At 44.2% G+C, this 24,131-nt stretch overlaps 1 protein-coding gene across 1 annotated transcript in view; it reads right to left on the bottom strand.

The window, feature by feature from the left end:
- SFMBT1 (Scm like with four mbt domains 1) overlaps window positions 1–5,847 on the bottom strand; it is a 77,148-nt gene extending 71,301 nt beyond the window's left edge. Inside the window, exon 1 of the mRNA XM_081185142.1 lies at window positions 5,718–5,847. The gene's annotated coding sequence lies outside the window, so the exon portion shown is untranslated. The remainder of the gene's footprint in view (window positions 1–5,717) is intronic.
- Window positions 5,848–24,131: the final 18,284 nt, after the last annotated feature.

The raw sequence follows: 24,131 nt of genomic DNA, 5'->3' as shown, positions 1-24,131 counted from the left end.
GGAGTCAGTACATGCTGTAGTAAACATTATTCAAGGACCCTGCAGACTTTTATGCTATTACAATACATCCCCTTTCTCCTCTGACAGGGGAAAAAACACATGAAGCAGCTTCAACTTTCTCCTATGGAAGTACTGGTAAATGGACAATACCCAAGGATTGGAATAACAGCATTTTTATATTGACTAGAAGACTGAATAATCATGAAGATTTCTATCTTTTATGTCCATTCTGTAGCAAGGTCATAGCATACGGGAGCTTCCTAGCATTCAAGTACATACAATGAAAGTACAGTTTCCTGAAATTTATTTTTCTTTGTCCTTTATGAGCTGGAGTTCTACTCTGAGGCAATGCAAATTATTCATTACAGTGGATTATCATAGTAGATATTTGTAATAAATAATCATCACTGTGCGCCTCTCAAGCCACCTGGAAGAAATAGATCTGTTTAGCTCAATTCATTTTAAAAGTCTTATTTGAGGATTAAAATAAAGAGTTTCGTTTTTATTCCCAGATCTGCCATGAAGCTGCTGAATAATAGCCAGCAACAGCACTACTTTTTCTGATGCAGACAAGTATTATGATAGTCTAAAGAGCTGCAATTTCAAACTGAACAAGCTATGAAAATGCAAGGAATTAACAATAGCAACAGTTTAGCACATGTTTATTTTTAAACCAATGGAGAAATCAATTTCAGAATAAAACTAAACTCTTTCCATGTCATCATTCCTGAAGCCAAAACATGACGTAGTACAAATAAGCAAATGTGCGGTCTCCAGGAGAGATTATGGCTGCTTTCTTTCTCTCCCTGATTGTTTCACAGCTGCACTGAGCCACAGTTCTGCCCTAGTGGCCTAGTGTGTCATCCACAGCTCCAGACAAACCACAAGCTGCAAACCTAGACTATGGTTTGCCTGGAGCGCAGCAGACAACACACTAAGTTTAACCATTGCTTAGTGCAGTGCAGCACTGCAAAGTGGCTGCAATCTCCTCTATGAGGACCTGCGAGTTTGCTCATTCGCACTACGCCATGTGAACTGGGCCTATATCTGGCATAAAGCTTTCCCGTTCAAAACTTGGTAAGGTTCTACCTTTTGATTAACAAAAGTTGTTTCCCCCCTAATATTGAATAAAACTGGTACCTTCCTATGGAAAATAGATTAATTTTCTTGTAAAAATACGTTCTACATCCTCTCTTCAGCATGTCCGCCACATGTAGTAGAACTATTCAAACAATTTTTTGCTAAGGATTAATAATAATAATAATAATAATAATAATAATAATAATAATGAAGATAATTCCACACTGCAACTTGAAAGGAAGTATTATGGATCAGTTACTAAGTTAGGTGCCCTTGTTTACCTAGCTCATCTCATTTTTAAGCAAGGTTTGCCCTGTAGAGAAATCCAGTGTAAGCTTCAGAGTCATTCCCACTCCTGAAGTTGTTCTGTCACATAAACATAGTGTCACCCAACACACAAATACACAGAATCAATGAGAATAAATTCAATTCCTTTTCACCTTTTAGAACACCAATTAATCCATCAGGAAAGCCTGAAATTGAAATGAACTGCCCTCTCCGTTTCACTTCAGGCTGAAGCAGGAGCTGCTTTCTATCCATTGAACAGCATCCCTCTGTTGTTCTCTAAGGCCTGGTTCACACATAATGTGAAACAGCACTGCTGAAATCACAGGCTCTTCACTCCTCTCCCATCCATGCCAGGACACAAGCCATGGTTTGGCTTGCTTTAAAACCCAGACTCACAGTTTGTTTTCCCCCCAACAAACTACTGCTCATTCACCATAAACCATAGCTTATTTTAACTGTGGCTTAATGTGATGTCTGTGAACCAGGTCACAGAAGTACTGAGAAATAAGATTATATGCCTATTGTTCAATCTGAATTACAAGAAGTCTCAGGGTAAAGCATGAACACTACCCTGAAAGTGGATTAATTCCATAAATAGAAGAAACTGAGTCTGAACTCTTATTTTTATTCTAAACACTCTTCATAAAATTCACACATACTTGGCATAGGTGCAATAGTTAAATCTGTTCCCTATCTGAAGGCATATTTTCACCCCAGTTAGATACAACCCAGGATGTGGGTGGTGCTGTGGCCTAAACCACAGAGCCTTGGGCTTGCCGATCGGAAGGTTGGCGGTTCGAATCCCTGTGATGGGGGATTGCTTGGTCCCAGCTCCTGCCCACCTAGCAGTTCAAAAGCACATCAAAGTGCAAGTAGATAAATAGGTACCACTCCAGCGGGAAGGTAAATGGCATTTCCGTGCGCTGCTCTGGTTCGCCAGAAGTGGCTTAGTCATGCTGGCCACATGACCCAGAAGCTGTCTGAGAACAAACACCAGCTCCCTCGGCCTATAGAGTGAGATGAGCGCCGCAACCCCAGAGTCGTCCATGACTGGACCAAACGGTCAGCGGTACCTTTACATTTTAAGTGACAACCCAAATGTGCACAGATTACAGATAGTGCAGCCCTTCTTGTAGGTGAAGGAGTTGACAGCTTTCTAGCATTCAAGCTAAGATTTCAACAATGCTGTCACCTCACTTCTTAACTGCCTCATATGTCTCTGCTGTCCATGGGTCCTAATTGAGACATGAGCATACAGGAATAACACTATTCTGCAGGGATAATATTTAATCCAGCCCTTCCTGTGCTACAAGTCTTTTCACCAAATGGGAGAGGGAAGAGCACAGCATACCCACAACCAAAATAAAACACATTCCTGGACTTGCTGTGGAAAGGCAAAGTTTAAAGTCATTCTCAACATTAAAATATTTTGTTTTGGCTTTGGGGGAAAAACACAAGAGGAAACATGCAATTCCTACATTTCCAGTCTGAAATGACACAATCCAGGAAGAGCTGTACTGCACATGTGGAATGACTTTTATGTATGATCCCATGATGTATATAGATGCATTTAGGAATGAGGCCTACACAGAGCGCTACACCTGACTTGATTGAACTATCATGGTATAAGACAACAGTTTTGCAGGAATCCTAGTCTGGTTACTGCCTCTACTATAGTCAATCCTGAAAATATAAACTACTCATGGATGAGTCATTGCTGCCCAAAGAGTTCAAGAACCAATCTAAACTTTTCTTGTTAAGCCCCAGACTAAACACAGTATCCAGAGACAAATTCCCTTTAAAGACATTTGGACAATTTCCATGAACTGTAATGTGGTTTGAAGTTTTACAGTCTCTTCGTGTGTATCACAAATTAATGTTAACACAAAGCTACAGGTGTCTACTGCACTGTGTGTGAATATAACAGGGAACTGAGTGCCCTGCTTTTTGTGGCCAGTGTACATCTGTGTTTAGTGAAACAAAGTTTATTTACTGGTTACATTTCTATACCACCTATTCCTCCAAGGAGCTCAATGTGCTGTACATGACCTCCCCTTCTCATTTTATCCTCACAACAGCCCTGTCAGGTAGCTTAGACTGAGAGACGGTGACTGGCCCAAAGTCACCCCAGTGAGCTTCACTGCTGAATGGGGATTAGAACCCTGGTTTGCCACATCCAGTCAGACACTAACCACTACACCACACCACACATTTGGTGTGCTGTCAGTAACATGTGACATTACTCTAAGATGCCAAGCCTAAACCAACTTGGGTGATGTCCATATTCTGTAACTGCATGTTGCTCAAATATTACCGGTAAATGTGTACTTTTGTTACAGGAAAATGGGATTTTTAAAAGCTTCCATCTATGAGAGGTACTGTGTTGAACTAAGATATACTGTATTTCTAAAAAGGCTTAGCGTTCTCACCAGCATGTGCGGTACAAATAGCTTAGCCTGATGCATAACAGTAACAGCTATTACTATAAGTCAGTGGACAGAACGTATCAGTTCTTACATGAATGTTAGAGTTGTGCATCTTACATTCTATTTTACTGAAATGTTTGCCACGGTAACCTCTGCCTCCCTCCCAGCAGTAGTAAGTCCAGAGAAAGAGGCAGAAGTAACAGGACCAACCTAGCGCCACAGTCTTATCAGTAAAGAGTTTTATATCAGAGTTTTACTTCCAAGTGGATAAAGGTAGAGGCAAAGCTATGAATCCTAAATGTTACAGACTCTTACACACTTTTTATGACAGCAAATTTCTCTCCAAAGCAGATATAATCATTCCACGAAACCCACGTGAGACCATTAAATAGACATCACTCTGGCCTAGGAGAGGCCTAGTAATAGAGCTGCTATTTAAGAGCGGATTAACTGCCTGTCCCTGCAAGAGAGAAACTGTAAAAGTCTAAGTTCTGGACTCCTCTTTCTTTTTCATTAAGTAAGATGATTCCACAGTTTCATGCACAGAAATGCATCTAAATGGAGTCAATTCCCAAACTGTCTTTCCTGCACAAGCCCCTCTTTGACTGCAAGAGCATTTCCCCAACTTGACTCAAATTTGTTAAGGCCGCCTTCTCCTTTCCACTGCAGCCATCTGTAGTGTGCATCCTTCATTTAGGATATATGGGTTCGGGTGCATCCTCAGCTACAGGGCAATGAAGCCCCTACCTTCTTGAGTCTTAAGAGGGAGGGCAGAAGAGCAGAGAATGGAAACTAAGAAAGCAAAGGGTTCAGGAGTAGAGTTGTTTTTCAACTGAAAGTAGAGTCCCACAGGAGGAGGCATCAGTAGCACTGGCAAAGGGGCTCCGCGGAGTGTAATTTGGTGGCACTGTAATCACGCGCAATCAAAACAACGGCGGACACCAGCTGCCGATCCGACCCACCTTCCTCCCCCACCCACAAAAAAAGTCGCGATTTATGGGGCCAGGTTGATGCGAGGAGCTCGCAACTGCCATCAACGTCGCAGATGGGTAGCAAACCGCGTAGCGGTCTTCGGAGAAAGTGTGCGCTCCCGACGGAGTTCCCCTGCGCTTGGGTTGAAAGATCACTTCGCCGCTAAGGGGAGGGGGGAGGATGGGGGAGAACCACAGCCCAATTGTTTAAGAAGGCCTCATCTTTTCCAAATGAAGCCATTTTAGAGAAGGTTAATAATCATAATAATGCTTTTCTCATCATCACCATCACCATGTCAAACGCCACTTCGGCAAAGACAAAACACATGGCCTCAAAAGTTCCCTTGAAATGACTTTTCCTCTAACCCACCCAAGTTAGAAAAAGAAAGTGCATCCACAACGTTCAGTCGCCCAGCCAGAGATTCCAGAAACCAAGGCGAGGGAAGGAGAGGCTTGGCTTTCCTTGGGCACACAATAACGGGCAAACCCCCCCCCCCAAAAAAAGGGGGAGAAGGAGCACCTTCCAGTGCTCTGCGTCTAGGAACTTTTTACAAGTACAGCAGGAAAACAAATGCGAAGGGAAACGGCAGGCGGGCAGGCGCCCCCTTTCGGGCCCGGAGGTGCGCGGGCGCAGAGCGCCTTTCTCCCGCGTCGCGGGAACTTGCGCGGAGCGCGAGAAGCGCGCGCGGAGTTGGTGCTCGTACTGCTGCTGCTGCGGCGGCGGCGTCTCCCGGCTGCACATCCGAGCGAAGCGCTCGCCACTCGCTCGCTCCCCCTCCCGCTCGCCTGGCTGCTGCTGCTGCTGCTACCGCCCTCCCTCGCCGTCTCCCGCATCAAACTTCAGGAGCCGGAAAAAAGCCTTTCCGGCGGCCGCGCACGCAGCAAAACGCGCCCAGCAGCTGCAGCGGGCGCCCCCCGACCCGCGAGGCCCCGCATCCCGCGCCCGCCTTACCTGCGGGGAGTTTTTCCAGCCCCGCGCCGCTGCCGGGGCTCGGGCAAGGCTCGCCGGCGCTCCGCTCACCGCCTCATATCCAATATGGCTCGATCGGCCCAGGCGCATGCGCCCGCCGTCTCCCTCCCCGCTCCCCTCCCCTCGCTCCGGAGGCTTTTTGGGCGCTCGCAACGCACTCCCGCGCCCCTCGCGCTCGGGCGCGCCGAGCCCTGGCGCCGGCCGGCGGCTGGGGACGGACGGGCGTCCGTGCAAGGGCTCAGTCTGGACCCCCCCTGCCCGAGCCGAGCCGCTGCCGCCGCCGCCCCAGAACCAAACTTGCTCCTCCAGCACTTCGGGGCGCCGGGAGAGGCGGCGCGAGCCCCCGCCTCCGCCCGTCGCAGCGCCGCCCCGTCCCCGAGGATTTCCCGCGGGGCGCGCACCTGCCTCAAGTTGTTGGGCGCGCAATTGGGGAGGCTGCGCGGCGGCTCGAGCTCGAGGGGGGGGCGGGAGCGAGCGAGCGAAAAAGAGCCCCAGCCTCCCGTGTGCTGGAATGAAGCGGGAGAGGCAGCTGGAGGGGCTTTGCGCGAGACAGGCAGGCGCTGTCAGCTTAGCTCTCCATCCAGCGCGCTGGCCTGGCGAGCTAGCAACTACTTGAGCCTGCTCCCTCGCACTCAAGCTGCAGCGCCCGGCTGCTTTCAAGTGCCATAAATACACCGGCGGAGTCAATGCCTTTTCCTTGGAGAGCCAAGTTCATTTTTTTCATATATTTTTTTCTCGAGAACTCGCGACTTCCTTTCTTCCACCCGCCCCCCCCCCCCGTTTTTTGTGTGCGTTTGGCCCAGAAAGGCCGGCGCCGTGGGTTTCCTGACACTATCGTAACCCCTGCCTTGCTTTTTCGTGAAGATCTCTCGATCCTGGCTCCGCTGCCTTTTGCTGGGGATCCCGCGCCCCTTTGGCCTCCCTCCCTCCACGCCATCCCCCCCCCCCCGCTCCGCCGCTCCCCTCCCCCTGCCGAAGATGTAGGACGGAAGCGCGGCCCAAGTGCGTGCACGCTGGAGGAGAGGATGGCGGCAAAGGAGGCGGCTGGGTGGCTGCAGCTGTTGAGACATTTAAAGGCGGGATAAATTAAAACACAACCGAAATTAAAATCTGAAGACGGGGAGGGAGGTGGAGTTGTGACGGGGGGGGGGATAAATGGGGAAAGAAAGGAGCAGGATTGTGCAACACCGAGAACCTCATGACCACGCGTCGGTGCAATCAGAGAAGAGTAATAAAAGCGAGCGAGTTTCACGCAGCTTAAAGGCGACAGGAGGCGAAAGAGCGATACCGATTGAGCCAACTGGATCCCTGCAAGAACCTCGCTTTGGAGGAGGGGGTGGGGACAGAGATCTAGTTTCCAGGATCCTCCGCGTTCGCGCCTTCCTCAGCCAGCAAACCATCGCCGCCGCCGCCGCCCGCCCCCTCCGATTTTCGCATAGGCTCAAAACGCTTTTTTACTGTAGATCTCTGGCTTGTATCTACTCCACTTCCCCCTCCTTTAACCCGTTCCATCCACACGCACGCGTCCCTTGGCGTGCCGGGATTTAATGGCTCATGCTGTACACGCCGCCTGCTCGGTGCGTCGCAGACACCAGTTGACAGCATACGGGGATAAGCGATCAGCGTGCGGAAAAGTCATCTGGAACTCGAGGAGCGATCGGCGTCGCCGGGCTCGGGTGGAAGCGAAAGGAATGCGCCGAGAAAGATAGAGAAACGCCAAACACTGCGAGATTTCCAGACAGGAAGAAGGCATGTCGAACGCGGAGGCGAATAATAAAACCCAGCGCAGGGAAATCCTCGCGCTACAGCTTAGATCTGACCAGCTGCCTGCACCTTCCCTTGGAATAATTTCCCCCGCTTCCTCGAAAATGCTGGGCGATGCAACTGCGGGCAAGCGGGGGGGGGGCCCTCTGCAAATAATTAAAAGGATTAAAAGATATCGCGACTTGGGTCGTGAAGATGTGGCATCTACCGTGTTTTGAAGAAATGATCGTGTCGGATTTATTGGTAATTTTCAATCGTGCAAAAGCTATGTAAAATCCGTTCGAGAAAGAGAGAGACGTATATATGGTGGCTACTTCTTCCGCTTGGGGCTTCTCGTATTTTTGCACCGACCGAACTTAAGACGAAGTCGACCTGAGGAACGAAGACTCGCTTGCCTTACAAGGACTGACAGCGAACGAGCTAGATCATCTTCCGAGTCTGCCTCCTCCTAAGCCAAAAGTGCGCTACAGTCTGCATGAAATTCTCTGCCTAAAGAAAAAAGAAGAGGCGAGCAACTTTAGGAAGGGAAATGCCTCGTCGGACCGCTAGAGGGTGGTCCCTTCATATGCGTTGTAAGGAAAACGAATGAACGGAGCATCCTGCAGTATAGTATTTAAGGCTGCAATCCCATGCTCGCTTCCTTGAGAGAAAGCCCCTTTGAACTCAGCGGGTCTTTCTAGGAAACATGTATAGGCTGAGGCTGCAAGAATATCTTAAACTGAACTTCCAGTCTCTCCTGGGTTGTTTTCTTTTAAGGCATTCTGAACAACACAACCCCCACCCCCACCAAAATAAACAAATCACAAATCCAAAAAAGGAGGCTCTCTTTACGGGAAAAGTACCACTGTACTCTTGTAGATGTAACACTCCCGTGGTCACTGGTTCCAATTTAAAATTATTAAGGAACAATTGCATTTTACATAATCACTGCAGTCAAGCTTTTAATGCAAATATATGAATTGGCAGTCAGCTGGAGAACAGCACTTCAAATCACCATAAGCAGTACACTGTGAACAAGCTTCACTACTTCAAAGTGAAATGTTCTTACGTAATTCTCACTCTTATTATTCTTGACTTTTAATTTCTCCCAACCTCCTCCCTTTCCAATTAAGGCTACAATCCTACAACAAACCTCAAAGTAAAGCCCATTGAACTCAGGACAAATTTCTGAGTAGACATGCACAGAAGTGTGTTGTAGTGTAGCCCTTTGAACAAAAGCCCTATTGAGTAGCTCTTAAATTGTGTCAATAATAATAATAATAATAATAATAATAATAATAATAATTTATTTATATGCCGTCCATCTGACTGGGTTGCCTCAGCCACTCTGGGTGGCTTCCAACAAATTAAACACAGTAAATTAAGTACAGTCAAACAGCAAACATTAAAAACTTCCCTATACAGGGCTGCCTTCAGATGGAGCAGTGTGTGCTGGTTCAACTTCCCTGCATTCCAAATCTTCATTTGAGGGTTGAGGTCTGAAAAAATGATTGTAAGCTTATTCAACTGAATGTGATTACAATCCTCCCACAATCAGGAAATCCTGCCCAAGTGTATTCAATCAAAACACACTTAGAAGCTACCTTCAGATTTTCCCAGTCATCATGGGAAGGTCAAGAGTGTGGAGGAGTGGGGCCAGCGCATGTACCTCCTCCATGGATACAATTTAAATTCGCCTGAATTATCAAAATAAGGCATGCCCTTTCTGTGCAAACTCCCCCACCCACCCCCACTTTTTTGAAAATACTGCAGATGCTCACTTGGCAATTTTCATTCCCTTTTCTCTTCATTAATGCTAACAAGTTGTGATCTCTTCAATAAAACTGAACACAAAGACTTCTCTGGAAATACACCAAATGTTCTTTTTTCAAGGCTGTGAAGAACATATTTAGCAGAAGCTGATTAGCTGAGCTAATTATTTTAAGTGACTAGAAAGTATCTCATTTCTCTTAACTCTGCAGGCCTTAAGTACATTAGATAACAGAACACCCACAAAAGCTTTGGTCTTTTGCTTGTATTAATGAGGCCTTTCCTTTATAAGATAACATGCTCTTTTTTTGCTCATGGTCAGTATTTCTGGCTGAGGAGGGACAGGAAATCTTAAGTATTCTTCAACCAACTTACTGCAGTTGTACTTTCAAATTGGTCTTAAGATAACAGTGCCCATTAAAGTCAGCCTTATGATAAGAAAGCTGTCGAGACCCAAAGACACGGTATTCATATAACCCCGGCCCTTACTCCCCTGCCAGAGGCCATCTTCAGGCTCTTTCCCTAGGCCTCATTGGGTGGGGCCAAGGAGAGAATAGCTATATTCCAGATGTACCCAGCCCCCTTCCCCCACAGGAAGCTGCAGGACTCCTGGACTTAAGCCTATTGTGGCCAAGAGCACAGGTAGCCCAAGAGAGGGGGGCGTACAGAAGGACTGTGCTCCTGACAGTAGTGCTAGACAGTAACCTGGGAAATAATGGGAAGCAACATCCATGAAATAAATCCATCCTTCCCGAATGTCAGATGTGCATTGTTTGGCCCCCTTGGTCAGGTGTGGACCCATAGAAGATGGTGGTGTGGGAGCTTCTGGTGCAACACCAATGGGGCAACTTAAGAAACCCCACACCACATGGGAGAAGGTCATGCTATGACACAACGCTGTCAACCTTTGAGAAACTGGATGGCTGGTTATGGATCAGCCCACATGGTATTGAGTTACCTGGCAGTGAAGAAAGGATCAGTGCTGGTGTAACATGGGCTGAAAGCTGCAGTCCTTCACGCTGGGTTAATGAAGCAGCCTCATACAAGAATACCATGTAGCCCCCCTTTTCCCTACTGCTTCCAGTGTGGCGTAATGGTTCTAGCATTGGACTATGACTTGGGAGATCAGGGTTTGAATCCCCACCCAGCCATGTAGTTCACTGGGCGACTTTGAGTCACCCAGCATCTCACAGGGTTGTTGTGAGGATGAAATGGGAACCATGTACACCATCTTGAGCTCCTTGGAAAATAAAGGTGGTACACAAACACACACACACACACACACACACACACAAATGTGCACCTCTGTCACATGCAGAACAACCTCCATTTCAAGGACTGGAGGTGCAACAGCAGCAAACTGAGCAGGGAATCACTGTGGTAAGCTGGCATCTTAGGTCTGCTTGCAGAAACCAATGGAACTGACAGACGCCAGGAAAGTTCTGTCTCAAGAATGCAACAAACAACAACTTATTTAGACTGCAGTCTTAAGCCCCCGAAGCCACAGGGGGCATTACACATCATGACAACATAGATTGCTGCAAAAACTACCAGAGTGCCTAGGACTGGGTGCCCAATTAAGAGCAATGCCTTAAATGCTGGAATGCCACACGGACAGAGTTGTCTCTTAGGAAGAGGAGCAGGTGGGGTCTGATGTGGAGAAAAGATTCAGTTTTTCTTCAGGGGATGACAATTTCATTGGGTAGCGCTAGAACAGTTTGATGGCTCCGGTCACTCCTTTAGCCACTATTTTTTGCCACCACAACAAATGTTGATTTCTAGAGATGAGTTTGAGCTGGATCCTCAAAGCCCGTATGGTGATGACACAACTAAAATGATATCATTGGGATTCTTGCTGATGCAGATGCTTTGAGGTTTGGACTCTTCCTTCTGGATGTTAAAATGCATAGGCGGATAACATCCATCTGCTCCAGAATCCTTCTTTAATGCTAATAACATCCAATTGGAAAATCAACAAGTGAAATTATTGTATTTTATGAAAGTTAGATTGTATAAAATAGCATAAAGCTAGTCATGCACATACTATTGCATGGAATATATCATAAGCTTGTGTTCAGTATGTTACTCTGGAAAGTCTAATGCATCATTTAAATGTATTTATTCAATACATCCTGTCCCAAAACCTCTTGCTAAGGATTTTTAATATGCAGTTTCTCTCTGTAACTTCACAGCATTTGATTGAAAGTCTAGATCTCTCTTCATTCCTTGAAGGACTATTGTTAGACATTGCTTAAATCATCAGCTTATTTGATGTTACCCGATAAGTGTGTCTTGCCAACTAGTTTAACTCAATACATAAGAAATCTTCAAAGCTACCAAATCAGTTTTTCATCCTGTTTCTTTGTTCCCCATATCTGGAGATTGTCCCCCCCCCCATTTTCTTTTTAAGCTAAGGAAGTCGCTATAGTGATTGTTCCAATGTTCCCTTAAGTGTCCAAAACTTGTTATTCCAAAGGTAGTGAGATGAACTTCCTACTGTTCAGGTACAGGAGGCTGGAAAACATTATCAGGTCTATATGTAAATAGCAATGGGTTGTATGCAAGTCAGTCATGCTTGGAGATAACCTGCTGAAATCAATGAACTAAAGTCAGTAGTTGATTTCTGTGAGTGTATTTTGAGTATAACTTATTCTTATTATTAAATAGATTTATATACTATTGTACATAAAAAGATCTCAAGATGGTTTGCAAGATAAAAATACAAGATAAAAACACAAATAAGTAGTTAAAACAAAACCAACAAGATAACCCCCTTCCCACTTAGTCAGACAAAACCCAATAAAATTGTTTTGGAAACAACAGAAATGACAAAATTAAATAAGTTTTTGTGTGCACCAAGCACTATAAGGATTTTTACTCCTTTACAAGGTCATATGGAAAAAAATGAATTAAAATAGCAGGACTTCAGCATAGAAAAGTTGAGCGGAAAAGGAGACTAAACTGGAATCTGCATGGCTCTGCACCTGCCTTGGATCTCAGCCTTTTATTTTCTACAATTTATTTATTGTGTTCATATCCCACCTTTTTCTCCATGGAGGTCCAAGTGGCATATGTGGCTCTCCCTCTCCTCATTTAATCCCCACAGCAACCCTGTGAGGTAGGTTAGGCTGAGCCCAAGTTTCTAGTGGTGATCCAGGCTTTCTAAAATATGACCCCAAGAAATCCAGCCTTCTCTGTGTAAAGGAACGAGCTTGCTTTTTTTGCTATCCGTTGTTGAAAGGAGTAAAATGAAACCAGTGAATGATGTGTGCGAAAAGCCTCAGAAAACAGAAAAGGGAAGGGTGGGGTTCTTTAGTGGTCAGAAAACAGGATGTTTCTGCCCTGCAGCGCTGTCTCTTCATAACCCAGCACACCACGGTCTTCCTGGCTGCACACGAGCCCATTGTCTCCTGTACCCAATCACTTCCATTTCCTGACTAATTCTGCCAAAATGCTGCAATAAACCATCAATATAAATTGAACACATGAAATTAAGCTAAGCAAGAGTTGCTACAAGATAGCAAATACTCAGTTTAGATTTTTAATGTGGGAGAATTTGGCCTGTGTGGGAGGATAGTACTGGTTTAAATGTAGAACCCGAGACCATCTATTGGTTGAAATGGACACCATCTGCTTCAGAACAGTGCAGGGAAACTGCATATAAGAGGCAGTGAAGTGTACTGAGGCTGCATTCGCACCACAGTTTATTCCGTTTTCCTGCCATTTCCCAAACATTTAATCCCCACATTATATTTGAGCTTTCAAACAATGCAAGAACCGCTTTCAGAAATATAGCGGAATTTTATTTATTTATATTTATTTTATTTATTCAACTTATATATCGTTCACAACAAGAACACAACATATAAAATCAAACCAAAAGCAATAACCCAACAACGCCCCCCCCAAGCCACATTCTAGAAGTGTGTTGGATGTCAATAAGATCAACCAAAGGCCTGGTTAAAAATGAACGTTTTTGCCTGGCACCTAAAGGTGTATAATGGAGGCGCCAGGCGATCTTTCCTGGGGAGAGCATTCCATAGACGGGGAGCCACTGCAGAGAAGGCCCGTTCTTGTATTGCCACCCTCTGGACCTCTCTAGGAGGAGGCACACGAAGATGATCTCAGGGACCGGGTAGGTTCATATGGGAAGAGGCAGTCCTTGAGGTATTGTGGTCCTGCACCGTTTAATTTTCTGTGTTATCTGCTTCTGGAAAATATCCATGTGGAAATAACATGGACACGAGTGCAAAATTTGTGCTGTATTCTGCTATGTTGCCATAAATGTCTTTTATGTTGTGTGAAAGCTCAAATGTAGAAAGTAACAGTTAAGGTAGTGAAGAGGGGATGGGGGACAGACAGAATAAACGCCTAGTGAATGCAGCCTGAGGAACTCAAACGCTTCTTTATGAGAGTTTGTAATCTGACCTGGGCACCTTCAGCAGCTCATATGCATTCGCCCCACACCTTTGGAAATAATGTGTGCATGATGTCACCTGAGCACAGTTAATGCATGCACTACTTTCGGAAAACAGTTTTGGCTTTTTGACAGATATGTGCAAGCGACTTCACGTAAGTAACACTGCCCTTTGAGAAAAGTTTGGTGTTATAAGTAAATGTTTTATTCAAAACATATCAAGGAAAGGTTGGTCTCTCTTCAGCTGCGAAGCTAGCAGGTGTCTTCTGCCAGATGCAGAGTTCTTGGAATATGGGAATTAAGAAAGGCTTCTTCTGGACATCTCCAATGAGATCACAAACCTGCTAAAGGGAATTGCATCCCCATCTCTCTACTCACCCACAAGGAAACATTACTCAAGACTGATCTCTTGGAAAAAGGGGTTTGTTTTGCCAAATGAAATCTCCATTGCACTTAGTTCCCTCTCAGGGGCTCTGATATTTGCCCTAGAAACGTAATAGTCTGAGCTGCCATGAACTGTGAGTACTCAGCTTTTAGAATGAAGCATCTGGATTTGTCAGGCATAATATAAATGCTTCCTGGTCTTCTGCCTTTGCCTGGTCAACAGAAAAAGCACCTTCTTGAACTTCAGACCCTTGTCCCCCTGCTCCAGTAAACAAGGTCCAGAACCACAAACTCCAGGTCCGGATCTGGGTAGCCCATCTTAGTCCGCCCTTCACATCCTCAGCTTGTCTCTGATAGATACCACTTCAGTGGTCAATTCCCTCCCTGTGCAAGATGGGCCAGATCATAATGAACAGCTTGGTGGAACTTCAGTCCGAATGCTCAGCTATGGGAAATGTGTGAGTCTTCCCCACTGGTGCCTGTTTCTTGCCTCTCTGTCGCTGTAGTTGTTTAGGCATTCTGCTGGCTTGCTGGTTTATTGCTATGAGCAGCAGCATTATATAACAAAGCCATGCACAGTGTAATGTGGCATAGATAGCATCGAGCTCCAAGGATCTTTCTTTAATAGCCTGCCTAGACCGGCATCCCAAAAAGCAACAAGAGGTTTGGCTGTGGTTGAAAGAGGAGAGAAATTTGCCGCCGCCACCGCCCCTTTTGAATTTGGACTTTGTTTCTGGAAATGCCCCCAGAGGAAAGAAGTGTGTGCGGATGTCTGTAATATATATATATGCCCCAAATGCTTGCTGTAGCTTGGGGTGATGTGTGCAGGCCCAGTGGCTGCACTGCCACTTGTCTAATGAGAGTGTGGAGTGGCTCAAAATGGTTACTGTGTGCACTGGAGGAGCAGGAATGCTGTTAAGTCGTCGCTGCACGTACAGTATGTGAGCAGCAGAGTACAGGCAGTGCCTGTGCTGCAGAATAAGCACTTCCAAGGGAGGAGCAACTGGCACAGCATAATCATTGTCTTCAGCAGCAGATATTATTCTGACCTTCCAGCAGCCACCTAAGCATTATTCCTGGCTCTATAGTACTTCCTAGAGCAGCAGCTTGACATGCAGCAATGAAGATGCTCGCTCGTCGTTTGTGGGGAAGCAGCAAGGTTCTGATTATTTGTTCTTGCAGTCAGATTTTGAGCTCCAGAGCTCAGTTGATTGGTTCCATAATGATTGCAAGGCTAGAATTTTAATGGCACTTCAAAGTCTCTTTCTTTAGTTGTATCACCCAGCCAAGCAATTATTTTACCAGTCATTTGTTCTTTATTTTGAAATGAAAAAGAAAGAGAATAACAGACAGACCTAAATAAATAAGGGGTTTCCCTTTACAGGGCCACCATCCTTGGATTTTTTCCCCTTTTCCTTTTCAGGTTTGTATCTCCTTAAGTTTCTTGTGTGCTCTTCTCTTCAGAATATATATAAGATGTTTCTGCTACATATTAAACACAAAAACACACACACTTATGTGAAATAGGTTGTCAAGGAATCAGGACAATAACATGTCTTCGAACAAAAGGAGAAATATCCTAACATTACAAAACCCGAGTAAGAGGCTTTACACAGAGAACAGATACAAGGAAGGCGGAGAATAAACTTCTTTCAACTGCAGAAAAATAGCCACAGCAGTTTTACTGTCACAGGTGCTTCGATCCTGATGCCAAGAGTCACTCTGAAATGGACTTAGTGATGGAGAAATAATAAACTGAGCCCAATCAAAACTTATTCAATGAGATTCTCAGGTTAGTATGTATAGGATTTCCATCTTAATGGTTTTTTTAAAAAAACATCAATCATCCTCATATGCTATTCCTAACTGGAATATGTCCTTGAATTCTGACAGAAACTCTTGGTTGCCTGGATAAAGAACAGAAGGGTGTGTGTGTGAGAGAGAGTGTGGAAACTAAAAAGGTAAAATCTGCATTTGTTGCCCACTTTTTGCCTCTGGCCTCATCTGTCACTGGCACGTGGTCTACAGAAGGTTGCTCAAATGGGAATGCATAGCCTCTGACACTTTGAAGCCAAAATCTGGAATGTCATCTTCCTGTTGTTTATTGTGTGAGCACGGGGGCCATTTTGGTTGCCGTGATTTTGTGTGATTTCGCACTGTGGTTCCCCCTCCCAAATGTTCTGGGTGGCACAGTGCGCAAAAATATATGTTTTGGAGCACTGCAGAAGATTGCAGCCCCTAAGAAGTGTTTTTTTCGAGGGGAAATTGTACCATGAAACCTCTGAGGGAGGTGGAAAGATCAAGAGAGCCCCCTCTGCTATTCTTAATACCTAAGTGGGTATGTAGAGAAGGAGGCTGTCTTTTATTTTGGGCATAAGTTATTTAGGAATTTAAACACTAATGTGAGCACCCTGAATTGGGCCTGGAAACAAACCGGCAACCAGTGTAGCTGCTTTAATCTGGATTGTGTGAGTTCGAAATGCAGTTCCACTTTAGACCAGTTCCATTGGCCCTATAGTAGACAGTGGCGTAGCGTGGGGAGTGCAGGGGGCCCCGGCCGCTCCGGGCGCAACATCTGGGGGTTAGGGTTAGGGGGCGCAAATCCACGGGTTAGGGGGCGAAAATTACTTGCCTTGGCCCGGGTGCTGACAACCCACGCTACGCCACTGATAGTAGAATTGCTGTGTATAGTTCCAAGTCTCCATAGGATGCTGCTTCTTCTGGCACAACTATTCATTTGTTGAGTGTCTAAGATTTCTGCCCAATGAGTGAAGGAAACAAGAAAATAATTCATGCATCTGCTTGGAGGAAGCAGTATGCAAAATCCCCACCGCCACCATCATCTGTTATATTTTGAAATACAGTGGGAAATGTAGTTATTTAAATCCATTGTACAAAAGTCCTAAATAATCTCTTGAGTCCCACACTGATGTGAACCAAAGACAGATAGGTAGCCGTGTTGGTCTGCCATAGTCAAAATAAAATAAAAAAATTTATTCAGTGTATCTGAAGAAGTGTGCATGCACACGAAAGCTCATACCAAGAACTAACTTAGTTGGTCTTTAAGGTGCTACTGGAAGGAATTTTTTTATTTTATTGTGAACCAAAGAGAAATTGAACATGCATTGTGTAATAATTTTGCGCATACTGGCTGCATGCTTCATTTATTTTTGTAGGGTGTTATTTTAAGTGGCATCTGACTATTTAGCCATACCAGTGCCCTTTTTAATTAAAAGAGGAAAATGAAGGTTTTGTTCGTGCCATTTAAAATGTATTTAAGAAAAACGGACAAAAGTTAAGTAATTGGATTTAGTCATCAGCTCTGAAAGGTTGACTGCAAGGAGGGAGTGAAAAGCAACAGGGAGCCAAGAAAGGTCAAATGAAGTCTCTCTATCAACAGTGCTTCTAGACTACAGGTATTCAGCAAATAATTGGTGGTGGGAGTACAGTCGTGGTTTGGGTCTGCTGGAGAAAAAAATCTGTTAGCTGAAAAAGAAAATAGAATAGGAAACATGACTTATACATGGTGCAATTCTTCTCTGCTTGACATCACATGGGCAGATTTGATCCACAACCTTCTTCAACCAAACTACCTGGATTAATGCCAGTTCAGTTGCATTGATTAAAATGCATTGAGCTCAGATATTTTGACCAAACTGGCGTACACATTGGGCTGATAGCCTCTAATGGAATGCCAGCATTCCTAAATGTGAGAGGGGAAGAACATGCCTGAGGAATGTCAGTTTGGGTAAGATATGATGGGGCACATACATAGCGTGTACTTTGCCCTTTATTGCTGCACCCATTCTGGGCCAGCTGTTGTGCAGAAGTTGCTATGTTTACAAAGTTATCAGAGTGTACAATAAAAAGACAAATGTAAAAAAAAAACTTTCAATAAAATCACCTTAAAAACTGGATTAAAAAACAAACAAACACAACTGTGTGTCGCAAATAAAACTCAGCAGAATACAAACCAAAACTGAAAATGTAATTGTCAGAGTCCAGGAAAGCTTGGGTAAACATACACATTTTAAAAAACCATTTAAAGGTCATTTTTGTGTCTGCCCGACAAATTATCCAAGAGAAGGTGTTTCAGAGGGTGAGTGCTATCGCCTAGGAGGTCGTCTTCAACATTATTGACAAGTGATAATCCACTGACAATCTCCTTTGAAGATTTTAAAGATCAGCTTGGTCAGTACCAGGGGAGGCAGTCGGAAAAGTATTCTGGCTGGACTGTCCCCAAGTTATCAACACCACCACCTTCAACTTGGCTCAGTAGCTATCTTGCAGCAGTCAATCCACCTCTGTATAATATGTGTGAAGCTGGGTGTCCTGCTTGATGTCTCACTAAACAGTCCCACTTGTGATTAAGAAGTAATCCCAGTTCTCTTGCTGGGCAGTTTTAACTTTTGGAGAAACTGCCTGCCTTGCTTTCACATTTTGTTTCCCCCCCTAATGTCATCTCACCCGTAAAAGTTTCAGAACTGTGCACCAGAATACAGAGGTTTCTGCTATTTCTCTTACCGCCATTATACCTGCGAAAGGAGATTGAATGAACTAGGCTAACAATGCCCAGGGCTGCTATCACCATGCATACCTTTTAACAGAGTGTTTGTTCTTCAGCCACTGCAGTATGTTCTTGTAGAATCATAGAGCTGGAAGCACCCTAAGGATCATCTAGTCCGACCCCCTGCGATGCAGGAATATGCAGCAGTCCCATACTGGGACTGAACTTACAACCTTGGCGTTATCAACACCACGCTGTAACCAACTGAGCTATTCAGGCAGACATGATGCTCCTTTTAGTGCTATGGCAACATGAAGATCCAAAATACTTGTCATGGAACATGAACGACAAGTATTTTTGGCTATGGCAGTGACTCTTTCTGCTTAGTGGCTATGAACCAATAAGTCCCTAGTTCCACTGTCACCTCTGGTTTGAACCCAACAGGTCGCCTTAGGCCACCAACTACAGTGGTACCTTGGGTTACATATGCTTCAGGTTACAGACGCTTCAGGCTATAGACCCTGCTAACCCAGAAATAGTACCTCGGGTTAAGAACTTTGCTTCAGGATCAGAACAGAAATCGTGCTCCGGCGGCGCGGCAGCAGTGGCAGGCCCCATTAGCTAAAGTGGTGCTTCAGGTTAAGAACAGTTTCAGATTAAGAACAGACCTCCGGAACAAATTAAGTACTTAATCCAAGGTACCACTGTATTTTTCTGCCTCAGCCCTCATCTGCAAAACTTGGATAATAATGCTAACTTTCATCATATGATTGTGGGAAGGATTGTTGAGATAATCTATGAGATATGCTATATAAAGGCTAAGGGGGCTCCTGCTCTGTTAGCTGAGCACAGCTTTTGTCTTGAGCTCTCCTCTCCCCAGCAGACCCTGACAAGCCCCCCATGTCAGCTTTGGAGTGTTGGGGGACCATCCAAAATTGTTAAATAGTGGGTAGACATAGCAGACGACGCAGCAATTTCTCCAAAGCAGCTCTTTATTTGTAAGCTGGACAGAACTGAACAGCAAACAGCTCAGCCGGCCTGCTTTTATAGGCAGCCGGCTGTCAACATTGTAGCAACAACAACCCAGGGTTTCCCGCCTGAAGTAACTGACGTGGACCTGAGTGAAAACTATATACACGATACTCCTGGTGGCCAGGGTGAGAACTTCAATACATAACAAAAATAGATTGGGGGGGTCACAGGGGGAGGAGATGAAACAGAACTCCTGCCACACCAGGGGAACATCTCTGGTGCTGCTTTGGATGCAACACTAAGGATTTTTATTAACTTACTGGAACCAAAGGACCACAATTTCAGCCCTGATGACCCATATGATATTTAGGAACAACCTTGTACCCATAATTCAAAAGACCCAACCCTGTCCTGTTTCAGTTGTATCAAAGTAAAATGGATGCAAGCATACCATCAACATTCTATCTGAGAAAGATTCTAAATTGTGATGTTTGAAGATTAATATTTCATTATACACTTGCATAATTCATATACTGATTGGGAATTGGATTTTGACCTTCAGAATTGGTATGAGCTCCACAATCAATGCTCTAAGTTCCATGTTTCAAAAGTATCAGTTGCACGGCAAATGCTGCAGCTGGCTTCAAATTGCCCTTGTGTTTAAAGGCAACAACAATCCCTTGTGCATTTACCTGGGAGACATCCCCCTGACCCCCCTGACCTTCGGAATAGGATGCTGCTCGGTCTCTCAGAAACTCTGTTTTCATTTATTCCCTGTGCGAAAGAGGCAGGTATGTGTTCTGTCAAAATGTGACCAATGGGTCTGGGTGATTAAACCCATTATGTGAGTTTTTCCCTTTCATACCTGAATTTTAGAATGTTAGCCACAGTCCCAAATCTCTAAAATAACTTATCAGCATAATGCAAAGATGCACTGAGTCACTTTAGGATACGAGCATAATTTTAAACTATGTCATAGAAGCTTGGATTTTTATTAGGATGATCAACAGCATCAAAATAAAACAATGGGTTCTATAGTGCCATTAGCGAACGTGGCAGCTTACAATCTAAAAAATGATACAGGAAACAACATTTGGAAGTGAACATGAAAACAGCAAGTACAGTGGTACCTCAGGTTACATACGCTTCAGGTTACATATGCTTCAGGTTACAGACTCCGCTAACCCAGAAATAGTACTTCAGGTTAAGAACTTTGCTTCAGGATGAGAACAGAAATTGTGCTCCGGCGGCGCGGCGGCAGCAGGAGGCCCCATTAGCTAAAGTGGTGCTTCAGGTTAAGAACAGTTTCAGGTTAAGTACGGACCTCCGGCACGAATTAAGTACTTAACCTGAGGTACCACTGTAGTTGATTCAGTGGCACATACCTAGGCTGAAGTACAGGCTGAGCACAGCAACCAGGTGGTGGCTTTGTGGGGAAGGTGGGGCTTGAGCAGCCATTTGAAGGAAATAAGAAATAAGGTGGTCTGGGAAGCAAGTCCAAGCATGCAGAGCAGCAAGAGAGGGAGGGAAGAGTATTTTGAAGGAGCAAGAGACCTTCAGATGGGAGAGCATGGGGGTGAAGGTCACAAGCAGAGATGTCTTGAGATATAAGAGTGATAAAATGGGAAAGAGCAAGGGCATGGAGGACTTTCAAGGGGCTGTACCTTACAAAGGACAATAAGCTGGTGTAGATTTAAGGAGGACATGATTGGTGTAACGAGGCAGATGGATTATTCTGGCATCAGAGTGCTGGATTGACATGAGGGGACCAAGGCAAGGAGAGTAGAGAAGACTGAAGGAGTCCAGCTGAGAAAGGCCAAGGCATGGAGCAGAATTTTTGCCAAGGGGACAGAGAGGAAGGGCCAGATCTTTGCATTACTGAAAAGGGAGAAGTAAGACAACTCAGCTAAAGAGAGAATTTGGATGACAAAGGAAAGAGAGGGCAGTCCTAGATAAAGTTAAGACCTGGTGCCTGTTCAGTATTGCCCATGGAAAACAGCAGCTGGCGTCTTGCTATGTATCGGGTCCCCCACTTTAATTCTCAAGAAAGCTGGTGGGAAAGAAAGAATACTATATGAAGCAATTAAGCAGGACATAATTGGCTAACATCTGGGATCCTGAAAAGAGATATGAGGTACTGCTGGTACAGAAATAAATAGGCAAATCAAATACACACTGCAAAGTAGACCTAGATTTCCTTGTACAGTAACATACTAGAAAGAGCTTGTTAGATACTTACTAATGATCTGGTCTTTTTGACATGTACAGAAGTGGAAGGTTATTGTCCTTCAGAATCCTCACAGCTTCAGAGGGGAATTTTTTTATTCCATCATTATAACTGTCCATCAGAACATTTCTAAAAAAATATATGAGATAAAATAAAAATAAAAATGCACTTATATCGTGTAGAAACTGAAATAAGAAAGAGCAAAAAAATAATAACCCTTGTTTAAGCCGAGGGTGAGACTTTGGAAATTTCTAAAAGGCAAGCCTAATTAAAACAAATCAGATTGGGTAGCTAGTCTCTTTGCTCTAATTCTCTACAGATAATCATCATCATCATCATCAACAACAACTTCATCACCACCACCATCATCATTATCATTACCCACCCTCCACACTACAAAGTCCCAGGGCAGGTTACAACATTAAAACACAATATTAAAAATGGTTCAATAACAGAAATAATGTTGGCCCTAAAAAATATACCGATACCTCAAGTGTTACAAGACCAGGTAAAGAAGTGCATCTCCAGCATTCGCCACAAGCTGTATAATGAAGGCACCAAACACACCTCCATGAGGAAGGAGTTCCACAACAAGTGGAACATTAGGAAGAACTTCCTGACAGTAAGAGCTGTTCGACAGTGGAATTTGCTGCCAAGGAGTGTGGTGGAGTCTCCTTCTTTGGAGGTCTTTAAGCAGAGGCTTGACAACCATATGTCAGGAGTGCTATGATGGTGTTTCCTGCTTGGCAGGGGGTTGGACTCGATGGCCCTTGTGGTCTATTCCAACTCTATGATTCTATGATTCTAAGTGTGACTTGAGACCAAGGTTTCAGCATCTTGAAATGTTGCTTCCCACAGAGATTCTCGCAGCAGAAGTGTCCTAAGTATTTATTTATTTTAAGAAATCTGACCTATTGATTTCTTCAGGGCAATTATTTCTTCTTCTTTAGCACGAAACCAAGCGAATGCTCTTGAGATGGGCTGCATCTCCCATCAGTCCCAGTTCTGGCAGGCATCAGATTGGTTAAGACTGCACCTGAGCATTGTCCAGTTTCTGTGTATTCACTCAGTCCTTCTAAAACTGCTCTTTTGACGTTGCATCCTGGCTGACAATGTGTGGACTGAAATAATGTGGTGTTTTGAAAGCTAATGGCATTGGAGGGTCAAAAGTAAATAATCCTGTGTTAGTTTAGCCCAATGCAGGTTTAGGGGACTGCATGTGAAACAACAGCAAAAAAACAACAGCAACAACCCCTAAACTTTACAACAGTTTTGAATTTCCTTCAAAAGCATCACACACTTTGTTGAACTTGCCAATCTGTACACCGGGAATGAGAAAAGAGACCACTGCACCGAGATTACTGGGGATATGGTGGTAATAATAGGGTGAAAGTGGAATTGACTTACAATGTACACTTCAGATCATGCAGAGTAATTGGCCCTTAATACCCTTTAATCATCCCGGTTTTCAATATGGCCTGTCAAAGTGATAGGCCTTTCACTAGTTTTGAATAAACACAGTCCTAGAAAGCATGGTACTTAAGCAGGGAAGTCTGTACTTTTCTGGTATTTAATGATAAGCTGGAAAAGAGATGATGTATCAGAGCTAAGAGCAAATTCATCATGAAGATTCTAGCATATGGTCCAGGACAATGTTGAAAATTTAAAAGGAAATTATGTGGAAGCCTTAAAAACGAGCACAGTGCACACTGGCTATTTGAAAAGAACAAATGCACTGCCTATTAGCCAAAACAGATTTTTGAGTCTTCTCCTTCTTAACATCCCATTCATCTTGTTGAATCTATTTCATGTTTTATTCATGACTTTCTGAATTCTTTTACAAAATTATAATGCTTAACTAAATTGGCACAGTGCTAACAGACCTTTTAAAAATCCTCATGAACTCTTTTTCATGGAGGGATAATGAAAAATGATATTGAAAAATAGCTTCTTTTTTTCTAAAGGCAAGAGAAGCTATTTAATAACTGCAATAACACACTCAGCTGTAATAATGCACTCCAGTGATTTGATTATCACTATATAAACACGCTGTTTGGTTGGCTGAGTGCATCAGGTATAATGCACACAGTTGCAACGAACATGGTGATTTTCGGGCAATGTATCTGCCCTCATTGTGACAACATTACTTTCAGTATCAAAGGCTGTAAGAGAACAAGCCTATTTGTTCAGTAATTACTGGTGTGTGGAATTCTTATTTCTTTCCTTGAACAGCCACCATCGGAGAATTTAAAACATTAGAATATCCCCAGTACAGCGTTTCCTTAAAATGCCTTTGCACAAATTGTCTCAAGTTCAATGTGGTTGTTGCCAATTATTTAAATTCTACTACACAGTTTCAGTATGTCTAAAGGCAGA

Source organism: Podarcis bocagei (assembly GCF_964188305.1).
Source record: "Podarcis bocagei genome assembly, chromosome: 2".
Classification (NCBI taxonomy): Eukaryota; Metazoa; Chordata; class Lepidosauria; order Squamata; family Lacertidae; genus Podarcis; species Podarcis bocagei.
The sequence above is the reverse complement of the archived record's forward strand: the minus strand, read 5'-3'. Positions and strand labels throughout refer to the sequence as shown.